The sequence below is a fragment of the Mus musculus genome, chromosome 3 (assembly GCF_000001635.26).
Source record: "Mus musculus strain C57BL/6J chromosome 3, GRCm38.p6 C57BL/6J".
Lineage (NCBI taxonomy): Eukaryota > Metazoa > Chordata > Mammalia > Rodentia > Muridae > Mus > Mus musculus.
Window position 1 is genome coordinate 152195826 of NC_000069.6, and position 13540 is coordinate 152209365.

Consider the following 13540-nt stretch of genomic DNA (forward strand, 5'->3'; position numbering starts at 1 on the left):
CAGCCTAGGCTACAGAGAGAGATGCCGTCTCCATTAATTATTAAGATAATCTCAAAAATATTTGAGAACATACTAATATTTTACTGATGTGCTTGTTAAAAATTTTTCTACCAATATTTAATTTTTAAACAGGTCATGTTCAATCCTGGAGTTTTTCTTTTATGTATATGTACTGGCTAGTTTTGTGTCAACTTGACACAGCTGGAGTTATCACAGAGAAAGGAGCTTCAGTTGAGGAAATGCCTCTATGAGATCCAACTGTAAGGCATTTTCTCAATTAGTGATCAAGGGGGAAAGGCCCCTTGTGGATGGGACCATCTCTGGGCTGGTAGTCTTGGGTTTTATAAGAGAGCAGGCTGAGCAAGCCAGGGGAAGCAAGCCAGTAAAGAACATCCCTCCATGGCCTCTGCATCAGCTCCTGCTTTCTGACCTGCTTGAGTTCCAGTCCTGACTTCCTTGGTGATGAACAGCAGTATGGAAGTGTAAGCCGAATAAACCCCTTCCTCCCCAACTTGCTTCTTGGTCATGATGTTTGTACAGGAATAGAAACCCTGACTAAGACAGTATATGAGCACAATGTAGCTGTCTTCAGACACACCAGAAGAGGGCATTGGATCCCATTACAGATGGTTATGAGCCACCATGGGATTGCTGGGAATTCAACTTCAGATAATCTCAAATACTTGAGAACAGATCAATATTTTACCAATGTACTTAGAGTTTCTCATATAATGAACTTATATTAGAAAATCATGACCTCTAGTTCCCTACACTTCCTACCCAAAGATTAGGAATTTTTAGCCTCTTTTATTCTATGTTCTTAGTGCTTCTGACAGTTGCATATCTAACCTCAAAGCTAAGTGTGCCCAATGGTCACTACATCTGTCAAGGCAGCAGATATGGCAGTGCACTAACTGCAAATCTTGGCAGGCTGAGGCAGAAAGACTGCTGTTGAGCTTTAGTACAGCCTGGACTATAGAGTGAGCCGCAAGTCATCATCATGGGCTACATGGCAAAGAAAGAAAGAAACAGACAGACAGAGGGAGAGAGAAAGAGAGAGAGAGGGAGAGGGAGGGAGGGAGGGAGAGAGAAAGAAAGAGACAGAGGGAGAGAGAAAGAGAGAGAGGGAGGGAAGGAGGGAGGGAGGGAGGGAGGGAGGGAGGGAGGGAGGGAGGAAAAGAAAGGACAGAACAGAGAGAGAGAGAAAGAGAGAGAGAGGGAGGGAAGTAGGGAGGGAGGGAGGGAGAGAGAGAAAAAAAGGACAGAACAGAGAGGGGGGAGAGAGAGGGAAGGAGGGAGGGAGAGAGAGAGAGAGAGAGAGAAAGAAAGACAGAATATAGAGAGGGGGAGAGACAGAGAGAGAATATGAATTTTAAGGGCTGGAGAAAAGTGGTAAAAATGCATGTCTGCCTTGTATCAGACCCTGGGTTTAATCCCCAGGGGACAGAAAGGAGGAAGAAGGAAGAAAACCCACAGTGGGACTAAGGAACATCTAAACAATTATTTAAAGTACTTGTTAAAAGCAGTCTCTGGAGTCAAGCTGTGGTGGTTTGTTTATGCTCAACCCAAGAAGAGACACTAGGTGTGGTCTTGTTGGAGTAGGTGTGTCACTGTAGGCGTGGACTTTAAGACTATCATCCTAGCTGCCTGGAAGTCAGTATTCTGCTAGCAGCCTTCAGATGAAGATGTAGAACTCTCAGCATCTCCTGCACCACGTCTGCCTGGATGATAAAGGACTGGCACCATGTTCCTGCCTTGATGATAATGGACTGAACCTCTGAACCTGTAAGCCAGCCCCAATTAAATGTTGTCCTTAAAAGAGTTGCCTTGGTCATTGTGTCTGTTCACAGCAGTAAAACCCTAGGACACAGCCTTGCTGGATTAGAATTCTGGTAATGTCACTCACCAGTTGTGTGGCCTGAGATCGAAACTCTATGTCTCAGTTTCTCTATCTGTCAGTGGGGTTAATATCGACTTTGTAGGGCTGCCATGTGGATTAAATAAGCTAACACACTATATTTAAATATCACTGACACTGTGAAGATTAAAGGTGTCAGATACTTTTTATGATTTTATTATATGAAATCCAACAACTTACTTTCAGAAAACAATCATGTCATGTGTAACACTGTTATTTATAAAATTACACCCACACACATAAATGCAAAAAAAGCTATGTTTGGCTCTTTCCGAATATTCCTGTTAATATATGCTATTTACAAACCTGGATTCTGTTCATCCCAGCATTTGAGAGGCAGAAGCAATTCATCTCTGTGAGTTAAGAGGCCAGCCTGACCAACAAAGTGAGTTCCAAGAAAGTCTAGGTTGCTATGTAGAGAAACCCCGTCTCAACAAACAAACAAAAAACAAAAGACAAAGCAAAACAAAAAAAGCTACAAATGTCTCATAAAGACATAAGTATGTGTCTATTTATTTATGCTCCTGGTTTCTAATGTCAGCTCTGCCACTTAACCAGGTAAAACCTGCTCTAGAGTTAAACTTAAAAGATTATTATTAATCCAGGTGTGGCAGTGTAAACCTTTAATTCCATCAGAGGCAGGAGACTCTCTATGACTTGGAGACCACTCTGATCTACACAGTGAATTCCAGGACATTCATGGCTATGTGGATAGATCCTATCTTAATGGCCCCTCACAAAAAAAAAAAAAAAGAAAGAAAACACTGAAATGTATGACATATACATACAAATTTTGCACTATTTTAAGCTATACAAACTATTTTGCTATCAGTGAAAGACTACTGATAAAAATCTCCATTTACTCTAGATTTCAGTTTGCAAAAAAGCATTTATCAAAACAAATAAGTAACTGTCAGACTGATCTCAAAGGACTCAGATACCCCCATGTTTTCATGCCTTGAGCCAAGATTCCTTCAGACTTTCATGTCTGAATTTCTGACTTTTCTTACACCAAGAAACTCTTCTAAGCCTTCCTAATAATAGCAATTATATAATGGCTGTTTGGAAAATATTTTCGTATGCTCTCTGATATGTATGCATATATATGTGCACGTGTTGGTATTTAAGCAAGACAAATATTCATAAAGCTTTTCCGTAATTATGGCCCAACAGTAAGCTATGGTGCTCTTTGCAAGTTTCTTGTTTTATTTTTATTGTGCAACAGTGTAGAGTGAAGACTCTCTAATGCAAGTGGGCTCTGAACTTATAATCCTGCTGCTTTAGCCTTCTGAATGCTAGAATTACAGGCAGGAGCCAAGAGACCCAACAGAAGACCTACAGAGTCAACTAACTTGGGCCCATGGAGACTCAGAGACTGAACCACCAACCAACAAGCATGCGGGGGCTGGACTTAGGTCCCCTACACATTTGAAGTAGATGAGCAGTCTGATCTTCATATGGGTCCCCTAACAATAAGAGTGGGGGTCGTCTCAGCCTCTGCTGCCTACCACTAGATCTCCTTCCCCTAGCTGGACGCTGATCAGGCCTCAGTAAGAGAGGATGTGCTTAGTCCTGTTGTGACTTGATGTCCCAGGGTAGGGTAGTACCCACAGGGAAGGGGAGGGGTGATGGGAGGAGGGGTTTGTGAGGGTGGGACTGGGAGGAGAAGAAGGAGGGGGGCTGCCATAGGGATGTAAAGTGAATTAATATTTCAAGTAGCTTGTGTAGCATAGAAGAAGCTCTAACTTCTTAATGCTGAAAAAGGGAGAAAGCTGTTTAATTGGTCATTCAAGTATTAAAGAACAATTTAAAAACCTGTGATATTTATTTTTTAGTTTTCTTAGCAAAGTAAAGTGATTTTTGAAAAGTTTTATTAATGTTAATATTTTTAACTATCTAAAAAGCATTTCTAAAACAACTCCAAAAAGATCAACAGGACATAGAAGGTTACCAGACGTGATCCTCCGGGGACTACTACTGTCTAGCTTGTCTAAGAACTTTATCACCACAGGTATGTAATTCCTATCAATTTTTGATAATGCTATTGCTCAGTTTTATAACATTTACCCTAAAGTATTTCAGAATATATACACTTAAACTGATTCATTTAATTATCTTTAAAAGAGATATAAGGTAAAATTTTAAAAATTTAAAGAACAAGCCTTTTTAAAATAAGGTAAAAATAAAATTGCTTTAAGTAGCTGATTTTAAAACTACTAGAGAAGCTAGGTATGGTGGCACACACCTTTAATCACAGAGCTCGGAGTCTGAGGCCAGTATCATCTATCTATATATAGTAAGTTCTAGGACAGCCAGCACTATGTAGACACAAAACAAAATTTACTAGAGTTACTGCAAAATACTAATCAGAAATATTTTGTACTTCAAAACTTTCTTGAATGGGAATAAATTCATTTTTATTTTGGGGGCGTATAGAACTAATTTATTCATACTATAATATTTAAATGTTTCCAAGTAACAATTAGGCCTTCTTTATTATTCTCTTTTATAGGAAGTCACCAAAAATTTACTAGTAACTCCAAAACAAAAAGAGAGCTAGTATACTTTCTAGCATCTTGTGATCTACTTTATAGTGTTCCTGGGGCTAGGGAGGAATCTTAGTGGATGTTGTGAAGATTCCCAGCATCCACATAAAAGCCAAGTGGCATGGTGGTGCATGCCTTTAATCCCAGCACTTGGGAGGCAGAGGCAGAGACAGTGGGATTTCTGAGTTCGAGGCCAGCCTGGCCTACAAAGTGAGTTCCAGGACAGCCAGGGCCATACAGAGAAACCCTGTCTCGAAAAACCAAAAAAAAAAAAAAAAAAAAAAAAAGATAGATGTTATTTATATTATATAAAACCATAATAGATGTTATTTATATTTAGCCTCTCTGAAAATCCGAAGCCTTTCCTAGGGTTAGAAATTTGAAGGAAGGGCTTCAGAGATGGCGAAATCTGGGTGACTGATGGCTGGCTAGCTAGACTGGCTCAAACACCTAGCTCCTAGCTCCAGGTTCAGAGACACTGCCTTAAAAACTAAGGCTGAGAGTGATAGAGGAAGTCATTCAACATTTACCTCTAGCATACACACACACATATATAAACATACACACATACATACACACACACACACACACACACACACACACTTATTTTCAAGACCAACTTATGTGGCCAAAAGAAACTGGGATTTCTAGACTACTTTAAATGTGTCTTGATTCACTGATATGTGCTTATAACACTAACTGGGAAAAAATCAGCATATGAATTACCAACAAGACACTTTCCACACTTTAGGAGGCTAACCCTTGGAAATCAGTGTGGATCCACATTCACACAGCACCTCTTCCACCATGCTCATGAGACGGCTGCGGCAGACAGTGTAGGGCTATTGAGTCCTGATAACCAATTTTCAGACTCATAGCCTATGAACTTAAATCTATCTCTCTCATACACATCATCTCACATACATACTTGGGAAGGTCTCTTAGGAGAATATAGAGAATCCATTTTCAGTCATAAAAAGCATTTCATATCATTTGTTTAAAAAAAAAAGATGACAGGCTCAAAGGTAGCAGTAATGCTTGTGTTTACACACGCTCAAAGGTTGGGGATTAGCTCAGTGCATGTGCACTTGTTTGCAAGAACAAGGTCCTGAGTTCAGTCTGTCTGGGGCAAGGTAGAGTTGGGGGTGGGGAGAGACAAAATTATAAGCTAAACAAGGTAAAATCAAACAAACAAACAAACAAACAAACAATGTAACTACACATGCTCAGACAAGAAACACACACGTGATGTTCAAAGTAAATTAACACTAAGAAACAAGTAGGCACGGTTTTAACTTTCTTCACTTCTAGAGGTTTTTCCTCATAAACAGGCAGAAAAAAAAATTAACTGGTTGGAGAATACCTTAAATCCTAGCATTCTGGAGGCAGAGGCATGTGAATCTTTGTGAGATCAAGGACAGCCTGGGATACAGAGGGAAACCCTATTTTGAAAGGCCAGACAGTGGCGGGTGTTCGTGTGTGTGTGTGTGTGTGTGTGTGTGTGTGGTGGTGGTGGTGGTGGTGTACTTCTAAGAGAAGTGGTATGCAGTACAAGGAAAGAAGCATTTATCAAATAAGGAGAGGCAGGTAGAGGTCATGGGGCTGCCCCATGGGAGCATGTGGCTCTTGCCCAACACTGTGACCAACTAACTATCCAGCAGGATGTTTAGCTTGCTAACTATTTGCAGCTATAAAATGATTTCATTATATCAGTACCAAATTTTACTAAAAATCACATTATATCCATGCCCACATAATCAAACTGATGCTACTAAGGAGACTTAACCACAATTCAGACGTATCGACAGCTACCAGAAGTACTATAATATTTATAAAAGTGAGCAAACCTATCCTGTAGTATTCACCAACTGCTACAAACTGGATGACTGAGTGCTTAATTCCAACTATAATGAGCTCAAACTCCTGTTTTCACCTACAGAGGGCACAGATTTAAAAAATTAAGATACCAAAAATAATTGAGATAGTAATGGCATAAATGATTTTAAAATATAGTCTTTCTTGGGTCAACAAGATGACTCAAGTAAATGTGAGTGCAACCAAGCCTGATGACCCGAGTTCAATCCCCAGCACTCACACGATGGGAAAAAGTACTCTCCCCAGACTGTCCTGACCTCCAACATCATGCACGACACGCACACGCACTTAATAAAAATTAAACATGCAGTCTTTTTGTTAACTGGACTACAGTCAGTTTATCAATACAACACTTATGATACCCCACTAGATTAGATCATTGTCTGCATTGTGAAGGATAAACTGAATAGAAGGCACACAGCCACTGGCCCACAAGGTTTCCACTGTAAATTCATAAGGAACTTGCTATCATTCCTCTCACCAGATAGTGGTAGAAAGTTAAATCCAGGGCTGATGGCCAATAATGCCTAAAATATGTACTGACTGGACATTAATGGAAAATGCTTGCTGACCCCCATAATATACAAGATACTCCTCATAAAAGGACTTTTTAAAAGCACTAAACAAAAACCCTGCTTTTTGCAAAATTCCTTTTATGCTTTATATTTTAAACCCTCATAAAGTAAAAGTCAACATCTTTTTTCTTGACTAATGGTAAAAATAAAATTTGTAGACTGACTCTCAACCTGGCCATGCCTACCAAGGGGGGTATATAATATATACAGGAATACTTGGGGTGTAAGCTAACCTTTTCTCAAGAGGTAGTGTATGTAATATAATAGTTCAGAAAGACTGTTTCATAATCATACTTCTTTGGTCAGTTTGATCACTTATATCTAACTCATCAATCCTGACCATAAATGACTGGCCATTTCCCCCAAATCAAATTTACTTTCTATAACTGTGGCAGATGCTGAGTTAGCAAATTCTGAATCATTATTCCTAAGGGAAATAAAGGTTCCTGCTAGCCTCTGGTCATATTTTCATCAACCACCCCAACACATAACTTCTTTTTTATATGTATTCCTACTTAAAAGATTCTTATTTTATATTGTTGACTTACTGACATTAACTCATAGCCAAAAGTGGTATAACTCATGCCTGAATGAGCTTACCTAACACGTGTTTTCTCTATTAGGTATATCATAGCTTCTTATACTTAGAAATATAAGCACTTCAGCATTGTGCTTGGGATCCATTTAATGGTGAAATTGATTTAAAAAAAAATCAATGAAAGTGCAAAAACAACAAGAACGCCATACTAGATAAACCTAAAAGGATTTAGAGAAATTCACTAAGACAAGAATACAAAAAACCCGAAGGCGCAGAAATGGACCTACACCCAAACCCCCCACTCACACAGAAGCGGCCAGGCTGTGCACATGTGCAATGGCAGATTCTGCATGCTGCTCATGGCAGGCTGAGAGGCTTCAAGCTCCAGCTTCAGGAAGAGGCCTTATCTCAAAATGCAAAAAGAAAAAAGAAAAGAAAGAATGAAAAGGAAACGAGAGAAAGAAGAGGAAGAACCCCGTTTTAACCTCTGGCATATGTGCAGACTCAGAAATTAATAAGTGAATACATTTTTAAAAGAATGAAAAGTCCTACTAGTCCAACTTGAAGCCAGTGCGGCTCTGCATGTGTGCATCTTCAAATGACCCCAAATCATCTAGAAAATTGATCTGGGGATGAAAATAAATTTGTGAAGTAGGCACATTCATAAATACAGAATTGGCAAGAAATGGGGATTAACTGTATAATGATGTGCCACTAAATAACTATGGTCACAAAAAAGAAGAGAAAAGAAAAGGAGAGGAGAAGAGAGGGGAGGAAAGGAAAGAGGCTCGAGAGCAACACCTGCACCAATGGTATGCCTTTGATGTATCTGTTATGTATAACGAACTGAACTGTATCTTTCACTCCAGAAACTCTCCACATAGCTTAAGCTCCCCTTTGAGCCCCAGCCTCTGAGAGCTGTGCTGCTGTGGACCCTGGCTGAGGTTGGGCTCCTCCTACTCCACACTTATCACTAGATATCAACTCTCACCATACATAAATGAATGCATTTTCCACTAGATTGCAATCTCCTAGAGGGGGTCTCGCTCCCTTTCTCTCCCTTCCTTTCCCCCTCCTGCCTTCCCTACCTGAACAAGACCTTTGCATAACACAGATAAACTTCTGCTGAATGAATGAACAGAAATGGTTAGCTACAGGACTTAAAGTAAGATGTGGATGCTATTGAGACAGAGGGGAAGTTTTAAATAGATTCTGCACAATTTTCCAAACAGCTAGATGTGCACATTAGGACTGGTATCAGATGTTGGTTTCTGGGCTGAACGAAGGTATGCACAAGTGTTACTAATCAAAGAGAATTTAAGAATAAGACATTTGAGGGTAAAGTCAAGTTCATTACATGCATGCTATGGTTTTATTAATAAAGGCCTACTGATAACAACAGAAACAGCGCCCTAAGAGTTGATACTGTATAGAGAATAGGACCATAAACAAAGAACTAGCGCTTTAGCACGTAGAGTTGGAGCCAGCACTGCCAGGTGCACTCAGTACTATCTGATCTAACAGGAAGTCTCTACTTGTGACTTGGTCAGGACTAAGCTCTTTACTCATGGTTAAAAACAGAGTCTAAGAATCAAGATGACTACAATGAGCATTCATGAAGTTATTCTATGTACTGTAACTTATGCTAGGAGTTAAAAGTTTGCTAGATGAATGACCTATCTGCTCATTAGGCTTTTCCTATCCCAATCTTTAAATTCATTTTCTAATGAACTACAGACCTGGACTACTTAGACTACTGGAAATAACTGGATGAAAGAAAATGCAGGATGCACAGAGTGACTCATGATTTCACTGACATCTATGACTAAGAGTATTTTTGCGAGGGTGGCATCTTTATTGTTTAATAGGCCTGCCCAGCTCTTTTATGGGATTGAAAAACTCAAGAATTACTGCATACCTACTATAGGTCAATCCTCAAATCAATATCAAGTTCAAGGTCAACCTGGGCCACACAAGATTCTGTCTTGAAAAGAAGAAATAAAATGAAGACAAAGACTACATTTGATTCTGAGGAAGTTTGTATATCCTTAGTTGCTACAACTAGAAATGACTATGATAATCGTAGAAAAACAGTAGCTTCAAAGTCTTTGTGTAAAAAGTTTAATTCCAGTTTTCTCTCAAGTATGTATCTCTTTAAATATATTTTCAAAATGAAATAAAACCAACTAATAAAAAACAATGCAAAAGCATAAAGAGAATCAGAGGGCAAATTCCAGAATGATCATAGTTATAAATATCATGAAAAAATAAAATTCTACTAAAAACAAAGCTGTTATCTCAAGTGAGTCTTAAATCTCATATCCACCAAGCTTTACTTAAGGATTTATCTGGTAAAGATCTTCAGTTTCCAAGTGATTTTTCTCCAGGAAGAAATGTTATAAAGGAAAAGTAGAGACCCTGATTACAAAACCAAGACGAGCTGAGTTCTACACATTGAATATATTAAACCACAGGCACTTAATATTAAGGCATGATCCTCTGGAAACCTAAGCCTTTTTTAAAATTAGTTTTATGATCATTTCAAAATCCTCTCAAATTATTTAACTGTTCATTTTAGGACTCAAATTATGTCATTTTAAAAGATAATATCTAATAAAGTTCAGATAAAAAAAAGATTTATTTACATTCTGCCTCCTTAGCAAGACAACTAGAACTCATCTTTAGAAACTAGATGTTGACTATGTAACACACCAGGCAAATGTGATCAAAATACACGTGTGAAAATGGGAGATAGGTTTTATTAATATTTTGAACATATTTAACATATTAGAAATGACTTTATAATCGTACTATGACTGTATTAAAATATTTTTGCAATAAGGAAAAAGGAAATATGGTCCTACCTTGAATTACAAAGCTGATAATAGTTCTGGTAGACTATAAACTTTGTTACCTTATCAGGATATAGCTCAAATGATAAGACTACTTGCTTGTATAGGAGGCCCTGGTTTTGATTTATAACATGGCTGGGAATAAAGCTCTTTGACATTTTAAGGTTTTTGTTCATTTAAGCAGATAGTGAACCAGGAATCAAGTAGCTTCACCTCACAAAAGGTTTGGTGTCAGAGCTGATAGGGCAAGGAGACAGCTTTCATAGGGTGGATTCCTTTGAGTTCAGGCTAGCCTGGTCTATATATTGAAGTCTAGGAAAGCCAAGGCTACAATAGTGAGACCTTATCTCAAACAAGGAACAAGAAACCCCAAATTACCTTCTCTGTGTGTATGTTTGGCTACCTCCAGTTTCAGACACTGGTTAAAATGCTGTTCTCTACCCTGTTCCAAGGTTATATTTGTTAACTTATTTAAAATTTGCATATGTGCACATGTGTATAAATCCACATATGTAGAGGCCAAAAGAACTCAGGTATTGTGCTATACCAGTCTCTGCCTTACTCAATGTATAGCTAGACTGGGTACCTAGTGACCTTGGCTCTGCCACCCACCAGACATAGTGTTAGGGACCTGTCAAATAACTGTGCCCAACTCTTTATGTGGATTCTGGGAATTTGAAACTAAGTCCTCAGACTAACGCATCAAGAGTTCTTACCTGATGAGCCATCTGTAAGGATCCTGAGTTTTACCAAGACTATCTGGACATGTGATTTAAAGTGTACTACAGTCTATAGACTAGCCTTCCTGATCATGAGAATACCAGACAAATTAACATATTTTAGGTGGACCAAGTCCCATTTGCACAGCACCATATGATTCCTAAAGAGTTCAGAAATGCCTCTTCTGAGAATGACAAGGCAGGTTATTATCACTATGTAGATGAGAAATCTGAGACACAGATAGCTCAAGATAAAAAAAAATAAAATATAGTTTAGGTTTTTCAAAAACATTTATTTACTCAACAAATGGGCTGTCAACACAGTGTTAGGAACTGATACTGATGGGACAGACTTGCTCTCCAGTTCACACTTTAAGGGAACTAAGAAAATAAACACAGGACACAGATAAATGCTAGAGAGCGTGGTAATAAGTTAGTGGTTGTTGAATGGCATGAGTCACCGCAGTGGTCTTCATAGAGCTGAACATATGAGACATGGATGAGGCGGTCAAGGCATGCATGCCAAGGGCTACAAGAGCATCTAGGTAGAGGAGAGAGCAGGACTACAGACTAAAGCAGGGAAGCCTTGGGTAGCAAAGTGGACCAATCGCTGGAGGAAGGGGAAGAGGCCTGATTACATGAATCCTTTTCTAGGGCAAAGGATTTAAAGTGTAAGTGGAAATGTATAGGTGAGGCCTGTTTCCAAGAAACCATGAAGAGGTGGATTGTAATTCAGTCAGAAAGAAGGTCTATTTGAGCTATAGAACGGTAGGTAAGGGTATGGTCCTTGCATAATATCTCTAATGGCTATTCCGGGTTGTCAACTTGACTATACTGTAATGAACTACAATCCAGAATTGGAGGGCTCACCTGTAATCTAGATCTTAAGGCTAGAAGACACAAGTTTCTGACTTGGATCTTGGCATGGCGGCTAAGGCAAGAAGATCTGTAAGTTCAAGGTCAGCCGGGGACAAAACAAGTCCCCAGATCCGGGTGTGGTGGTGCAGCTTGTGCTGGAGACCTATGTAAGAATATTGGAAGAGAGAAGATTTGCTCTTCTTCATCTGCTTGCACTTGCACTTACTTGCCAGCACACTGGAATCTACTTCTACAGAAGACCAGCTCAAACAACTAGCCTGAGCAACTACTAGATTCTTGGTCTTCCATTTACAGCATTTACAGCTGCCCACTGTTGGAGAGTTGGGCTACAGACTGTCAGTCATCACAATAAATCTCCTCAGGATAGAGAGACATACCGTAAATTTTGCGACTCTAGAGAACCCTAATACAATACCCCTGTACGTAGAGTATGTTAGTTTTGAGTTCTGTACAAACGTTCTTAAATTTTTTTTTTTTTTTCCAGACAGGGTTTCTGTGTAGCCCTGGCTGTCCTTGAACTCAGGGATCCACTTGCCTCTGGCTCCTGAGCATAAGGATTAAAGGGCACAAAGCACCATCACCTGGCCAACTTTTTTCAAATTTTGAAAGATTATTTTACATGTTCAGGTGTTTTGTTTGTATGTGTATGTATGTACCTTGTGGGTGGTAGGAACTAAACCCTGGTCCTCTGGAAAAGTACCAGTGCTCTTAACTGGTGAGCCATCTTGACAACTCTACAAATTCCTTATCTTTATTTTTTTTGTTGTTGTTAGTGAAACATAAACAAGAAGGAGCAAAACTAAAGTGCTCCCTTTTGATCTGGGACTACAGTGATAGTAATTGGGCCAGGGCTGGAGCAGCAGGGTCAAAAAGTGCTGGACTTCATACACTGGCAAGAGTTAATACGGTCAAGAAAAGGCAGGGGCAGGGATCAAGGAAGAGTCAGAGGTGTGAACTCAGTGCCTGAAGATATTTTCAGTTATCACAATTGGTGGTGCTTAGGAGAGGGCAAGTAGTGGCCAAAGATGCTGCGGAGATATTGTACCATGCAAAGCATACAGCCAAGAATTACCCAGTCCAAAGTCTCTCAGCAGCATTGAGGATAAGAAACCGTAGTCTAAGCTGATCCCAAAGTATTCCATACTACAATACTCACCTTCCCGGTATGCAGTGTTGTAAAAAATGAGAAATGAAGGTCCTTTCAATATTTAGAAAAAATCTAAACGATAATTGGTTATAGGGGGAATAAATAAAACTCTGAATTATTTCAACCAGACATCTAACTAGTATACAAATCTAATTAGTGAATAAAAACATCAATTACTGATGAGTAAATGCTATTTGCTGGGCAAACTTCCTTAAAACGCGACTGAAATACTCTCATTAGCTAGTTTTCCTACATATTGCTATGATTAAATCTGTAGCCCAATACCTTTACTGTTTTTCTAAATCCACGGACATTCCTAGACATCCATGAACAGGTTAAACAGGTCAAACTGAGCTATCAAATGGCTAAGACAGAGCTGGTTTTAAGAAAATCATGCTGTTTGTATCTGCCAGCACCTGACTTAGTAACTGATAGTGGGTACTGGACACATAGTTTCCGGCTATCGGAAAGCCAAGGGAACATATTTCTCT

General features: G+C 39.2%; 1 protein-coding gene and 1 long non-coding RNA gene across 5 annotated transcripts in view; one reads left to right on the forward strand and one right to left on the reverse strand.

Moving 5' to 3' along the window:
• Dnajb4 (DnaJ heat shock protein family (Hsp40) member B4) overlaps positions 1-13540 on the reverse strand; it is a 28853-nt gene that overhangs the window by 14246 nt on the left and 1067 nt on the right. Inside the window, exon 2 of one of the 4 annotated variants that reach the window (XM_030252765.1) lies at positions 13059-13121. The exons of the other annotated variants lie outside the window; for them this stretch is intronic. The gene's annotated coding sequence lies outside the window, so the exon portion shown is untranslated. The remainder of the gene's footprint in view (positions 1-13058; positions 13122-13540) is intronic. 4 annotated transcript variants of the gene reach the window in all.
• Gm40180 lies at positions 1746-13063 on the forward strand. Its single transcript, XR_867759.3, has 3 exons — positions 1746-1785; positions 3823-3929; positions 7538-13063. It is a non-coding gene; the product is annotated as a predicted gene, 40180 (long non-coding RNA).